Source organism: Buteo buteo, chromosome 2 (genome assembly GCF_964188355.1).
Source record: "Buteo buteo chromosome 2, bButBut1.hap1.1, whole genome shotgun sequence".
NCBI lineage: Eukaryota > Metazoa > Chordata > Aves > Accipitriformes > Accipitridae > Buteo > Buteo buteo.
This window is the reverse complement of record NC_134172.1, coordinates 38,468,584-38,475,428: the sequence shown is the minus strand read 5'-3', so window position 1 is coordinate 38,475,428 and position 6,845 is coordinate 38,468,584. Positions and strand designations below refer to the sequence as shown.

At 38.2% G+C, this 6,845-nt stretch overlaps 1 long non-coding RNA gene across 1 annotated transcript; it reads right to left on the bottom strand.

Annotated features, from left to right (window-relative positions):
* LOC142042018 (uncharacterized) lies at positions 1-2,066 on the bottom strand. The gene is made up of 3 exons (XR_012653603.1): positions 1,932-2,066; positions 1,413-1,525; positions 1-184 (listed from the first exon to the last, which is right to left on the bottom strand). It is a non-coding gene; the product is annotated as an uncharacterized LOC142042018 (long non-coding RNA).
* Between the last annotated feature and the right edge of the window lie 4,779 nt (positions 2,067-6,845).

Sequence of the window (6,845 nt, the reverse complement as noted above, 5' to 3'; positions counted from 1 at the left end):
CAAAAATCTTTCAATGGACAAGACAGTCTAGGCAATGCAGGCAATACAGACAATACAGGACCACAATAATGGCAGTAGTTTTGTCTTTGTGTGGAATAGAGGAGATATTCTGATCCACATTGATTTGTGTGCTGCTCTTGTAAAGGCCTTCTCTGTCCTTTTGTTTCCTATATCCTCTATATAGCTAAAATTCCAAAGGAATTAAATTTATTATTAATTGCATGCACAAAATATATAAAATTGAGTCAAAATTTTGCAACCAAGTATAGAAAATAAAAGCTGGTTCTTTTATATTGAATTATATTACTTCAGTAACAGTGTCTCTTTGTCAAAAGTTAATTAATCACTCTCTCTATCTGCAGTACGTTATTGTCATGGTTTAACCCCAGCCAGCAACTAAGCACCACGCAGCTGCTCACTCACTCCCCCCCCACCCACTGGGATGGGGAAGAAAATCGGGAAAAGAAGCAAAACTCGTGGGTTGAGATAAGAACGGTTTAATAGAACAGAAAAGAAGAAACTAATAATGATAATGATAACACTAATAAAATGACAACAGTAGTAATGAAAGGATTGGAATGTACAAATGATGCACAGTGCAATTGCTCACCACCCGCCGACCGACACCCAGTTAGTCCCCGAGCGGCAATTCCCCCGCCTCCACTCCCCCCAGTTTATGTACTGGACATGATGTCACATGGTATGGAATACCCCTTTGGCCAGTTTGGGTCAGCTGCCCTGGCTGTGTCCTGTGCCAACTTCTTGTGCCCCTCCAGCTTTCTCGCTGGCTGGGCATGAGAAGCTGAAAAATCCTTGACTTTAGACTAAACACTACTTAGCAACAACTGAAAACATCAGTGTGTTATCAACATTCTTCTCATACTGAACTCAAAATGTAGCACTGTACCAGCTACTAGGAAGACAATTAACTCTATCCCAGCTGAAACCAGGACAGTTATGTTCCTGGGTATTAATTCTTCTGGCAAGCCAGTGATAAGGAATATCCCCTAATGCACCTTGCTTCTCCAGGGGCCTTAGGTTGCTTCCTTTAAAATCAGGAACAAACTCTTAAGAATGTCAATAGGAGCAAGATCACCTCCCATTTTGGCAAAGCCAAGACTTTGCTCAGGAGCATGCCACACAAAGAAAATGTTTCTGAAGCAATGTGCTTTACCCTTTGGTGTAGGAAAACCCAAGGACTGAGTTAGTGCCACGATGCCTCTTTCTATATCATAAGGAGGTTAGTTCAGGATTTTATCAGAGTAATGTGAGGTTGATGCTTTTAGACTGGTATACATATGTTGGTTGGGAAAAATGTAACTGTTTTTTCTGTGGCTTATATGCATGCATCTTTTCCTGGGCAACAATTACCTCATCCTTACTTCGACTACTTAAGTTTGAGATCAACTTACCATGTAGCTTTTCCACATTGCTTTTCCCTGTTGCCCTACCATGTTCATTTTCTTTTCTGTGTGACTGTTTTGTGCAATTCCCACACCCATCAGTATGTTCAATATGTAGTGCACTGCAGGTAGAAGTAAAAATAAAATTACTATGACTGATACCAAATATTTATCATATGTAGCAATACTTCTTCTGGAATTTGTTTCCTTCTTCTGTTGCTTTTACAAAAGCTGTTCATCTAAATCTGAACCAAAGTCATCCTCCTCTTTGCATTTCTATGTCATGTGAAATAAGCATGTGAAAATAAGCTATTGTACACAAACATTGACAGATTTTAAATCCATTAAAATAATCTTAAACATATTTTTCAGTTGAAATACAAAAATGAAACCAACCCCAAATTGCTATGAGATGCTGTCATGTTTTAACCCCAGCCAGTATCTAAGCACCATGCAGCCACTCACTCTCTCCCCTCCTCCAGTGGGATGGGGAAGAGAATCGGAAGAGTAGAAGTGAGAAATGGTTACCTGGGAAGACAAAGGCCATCACTCCGAATGTCCCCCCCTTCCTTCTTCTTCCCCCAGCTGTATATGCTGAGCATGATGCCGTATGGTCCGGAACATCCCTGTGGTCAGTTGGGGTCAGCTGTCCCAGCTGTGTCCTCTCCCAACTCCTTGTGCCCCCCCAGCCTCCTCGCTGGTGGGGTGGGGTGAGGAGCAGAAAAGGCCTTGGCTCTGTGTAAGCACTGCTCAGCAGTAACGAAAACATCCCTGTGTTATCAACATTATTTTTAGCACAAATCCAGAACATAGCCCATAGTAGCTACTGTGAAGAAAATAAACTCTAACCCAGCCAAAACCAGTGCAGATGTTATACAAGTAACTGTCCTTACACTTTAATTTTTTTTTTGGTGTCAATTCTCCAAATGGAACAGCTCTATATTGTTCATGGTACAACCTGTATGCAGTCACCCACATACAACATCCTACTTATTTGTAAAAGATAGTAGTGATTGAAGTTCCTCATAACCAGAACTGCAACCATTCCATTTAGAAAAATGCTGTGATTAAAAGGACTGGTTCTTTGGATGAAAACCACAGTATTTTCCATGAAATTCAGCTAGATAAAGTATCTCTACTGCATTCTACTTGGGTGGGATTTTGAAGAGAACTTGAAGAGGATGATTGAATTCTTCCAGGAAATTGGTACTTGAATCTTTTCAGCTCTTCTGAGGAACCCAGTCAGCACAGTCTAGCCTAAACATCCTAATGGGATTTATGAGAGCTAAAAAGAGGGCAAAAACTCTAGTGCTTAACTGAACTTGGTATCAATTAGCACAAATACATACGCACTGGTACCCTGTAGTAATGTGCCTGTTCTAAGATCGACCTGATGTCCCAGTGAGGTGCAACTGTTTTCCAAACTACAGCACAAATGCTTCTGACAAAACAGGCAGTAAGTCTTCACACCAAAACAAAGTTTCTATGTTCCCCCAGGGCGCTACATTCATACAGAAGCCTGGAATTTGCTTTCCCTTAAGTATACGCAATATTCCAAATATCACACATATTCAGCTCATGGTTTATTACTAAATTACATACTGCTGCAGAATATATCATACAATTCAGCAAGAAATAAAGCAGTTCAAATTACACAAGGGTTTTTTTTCTGTAGGCAAAAATAACCACTTGTATTGCTGCTTATACATTCCAGTTAGTTATCTAGCAAAGTGCACACAGCTAGGAAATGAATGCTGCCCTGAGATCCCAATTTGAATATTTACAATCGTGAAGAATGTCATATTATATTGAACTCAAGGTCCCTCTAGCCCAGTAGTCTGTCTCCAGCAGTGACCAGTCAGTGAGGAAATATGCAAGGATATTTCTCTGGAATGCTCTCCCAGCTCCAACTGTTTGCAGTTCAGGGATTCCTGAGCAGCTCCACTGCACTTTTATTGCATTTTACAAACATTATGAAAGCTCTCCAATGCAGAGAAGTAAACACAACAAATGCAAGATGAAAGGTTAGAAGGAGGAATGAAACACTGTAGGCTTGGCTGCCAATTAATTTCGATTCAAGTCTCAAATGTGCTGTTGCATCCACTGTAGTTTCTTTTGGCTACACTAAGTAGGGTTAATGTCAAATTTAAATATCACTCTGCAATAAGAGTCCCATTTTACAGGTGTCATATGCCTGTAACTCTCACTAAATTCAGTGAAAATTGTGCTTAGTTATCAAGCCAGACTGTAAAACTCCATGTCTTGAAAAGGAAATCTCCCAAAAGAATTGGACAATTTTAAAAAAACCTGATCAAATGTAAATATCCTGCATCAATAGAGTTAAAGTCAGGGGGAGGCTCTGAAAGTGAATCCAGATACCCTTAGCATAATTTGACAGAGTGTGTATATTTCCCTTTGCTTTCAGTGGTTCCTTATTAAGGGAAAAAAATTCCTTAAATCTAAGAAAATGCAAATTGACAAAAAATACTATAAATTTTCTGTGTTTGTAGGCAGTTTTTTAATTCTTTTTTTTTTGTCTTTTTATGTGAGACCTTTAAAGCAAACTAAGATGGCCACATTTTCATCACTAAGAATGAAAAGAGGACCCTTCTTTACATTATTTTCTGTTTATTTACATGTTTGTTTATGTTTCTTTACATATCCTGGAACTTAGTGGGCACAATGTACCAACAGGTAGAAAACTTCTGTAGTACATCAATAGCAGCTGCTTTCTGTATTATGAGTGCTCTGACAAGTTCTCATGTTTTAATATGCATCTTACAACATCACAAATGTTATGGAGCACACCTAAGGCCTCCACGTAGTTCTTACAGGCTAAGACAATAAATTTCAGTCACTTAAACACAAAGGTCGAGATTTACAACAACACTAAGCATTCATTGGGTATGATGCAAGTAAATATACACAGGTTTTAGGTGATCTAGCAAACTGGGATACAGGGATACAGGACCATGCAGTATAAAGGTACTGTATCTTTTTCCCCACATTTCTCAGATCCTGCGGAAATGTGCCAGCAGCAGGCTACAAAGCAAGACGATATGGTAACTATGTGTTAATACTAGCAAGGCAATGTGGCTTAATAAACATGGCAATAATGGTAATGGGTATGACATGGTTATATGATGAGAGTCAAGAAAGTTGCATTTTCTTTCCCTTTTCTGTCACTGACGTGTTGTATGATGCTGGGAACCTCATTAGTCTTCCCATGACCATGAATTTGGTTTTACATTACCAATACCCAGTAGTTTAGGAGCTGATTCAGAGTTTTCTGTCCCACTCATTCATTCCAGCTTGGCCCATTCAGTCCCTCGAGAGTAAGGACCAGTGTGCCAGTGCAAGCGTTTGTGGGGGTAGACTGTAAAACAGGTGAGTGTAAGGATGTGGGTTAACAGCAGTTATATTGGCATACCTGAGAGGGCTGTAAATTGTAATGCAAGGACAGGGATGAGCAGCTGGGACAAAAGCAGTGGGGATTTTTTAAAAATCCTACTCATTTCACAGGTCCAGCATAGAAAGCTGTCAAAAAGCAACTGAACTGACTGGACTGACTGGAGGGAGCTCCAGGTATACCTAGGTTTGGGGAGTAACAATGACTTAAATGGGTTTGGCATCTATAAGATCAGTTCTTATAATGACATCTATAGTATTTTTTGTAAAGCACTGTAAGAGCTACCGATGAAAACAGATATGTACCAGGTATATATTTACTACTTGTCATTCTCATATACAATTTTTATACTGTTCCTTTTGATGTGTTGTAAAAACCAAACTCTATGTACACTAGAGCAACAAATATGCTAGCAAATTTTCCTTCAGAAAATAGTTCCTTCCTGCCATAATCAGTCAGATATTTTGAGGTCCCACTTCATGCCTAAATCATAAGGTTGGCATTACTGCTTTTAAGATACAATACACCATTGATAGAACAAAACTTTAAAGCCAATTAAATGTTGGCAATCTTCCTACTATTGGCAAAGGCACACTTGTTAACAGTTTGCCTTTGTGCCATGTTTGCAGCGTAATCACCGATTTCTGGAAAGCTTTTTTGGCACTTCAAGATATTTTAAAATATCTAATGGATTTATTTTTACAGACAATTTTAGACTTTACTACATTAAAGCATTTTACTTTAAGAAGTAGAGGTTGTATGCACTCAGATGAGGTATGTATCCCCATTCTTAACACCAGGAAAAAATAATGAATTGTAGAACCAAGCTATACAAATAATAGTTTATTTGCATTTTAACTAGTTAACAATTTCAGAAATCATCACATGCAAATCTTTATGAAACTGTATCTTACTAGGTGTGAGTAAGGAGATACTGCTGCTTTGCTGGAAAAAACCATAACATTTTTATCCTACGTTTTAATATCAGTAAAAGCTTTCATGAGTATTTACTTAAAACAAGATTATTTTTAAGTTAACAAAGCTTTTTTCTTCATTTTGTGTGGAAAGAATGTGATTAGGTTGGCAAAGAAATAAACACACAAAACAAAATTAACTAGGATGGCTTAATTTATAGTGAGATCAACTTTTATGAAAGGCAAAATTATTTTTAACAAAATGAGCTAACTTTACTTTAAGCCTACTAAAAGTTCAAACATCACTAGAGGGCATTTTGGAGAAAAAAACCCCAGCAAACTATTAATTTTCTCCCTTCTGCAAATGCTCTGCAATACAGTAGCCCAGTACCACCTCGTCCTGCAGATGCTTCCTTTTCATACTGGCTACCTTAGAAGTACTAAACTACTAATATCAGTTGTATCAGGGTTCATTACATGAGCAGAGATTCCATTTAATCTAATCTCAAGGAATTTCATGTGTCTGCAAAAGCATGTTCCATACAAAAGCAGTTTAAAAACTACAGTAAGATAACAGTGGACAAGTCTATATTTATGTCTAAGTTTATTCACAGGTGTGTTGGCAAAGTAAAATAAGTCTACTACACTTTTATCAATAGGAGTCTCCTTTTCCCAGTTTCTCATGCTTTGTTTGGAATTGATTATAGTGTATTTTTATTGTGCTGGTACAAAGTAAAATTCTCCTCATACACTTTTTAAACGAAGAATGTTTTATTTATACCTACACAAATAAAACCCTCTTAGACATGATAAAGGTCTGGAGAAAGAGGCAGCTATGCAGGTAAAGCTGCATCTTGTAATGAGAGTTAAAAATCTGAATGCAAGGACCACACTGAGTGTTGCATTAGACTCTTCACTTGAACCACCTGTCTGTTCTTAAACCCCCCCCAATAAAATTAATCACTTTTCTAACTCAGTTCAGACTCGATAGGAGTCTACAGAGAGTTGGAAAAGGGTCAATGACTCTGAAAATGTAAGGCAGTGAAGAATCAGGCTGGAAGGCAACCCCCCCATGTTTTCAAAGTTCTGTGTGATTACATGTAAAATTCAGGTTTTAAT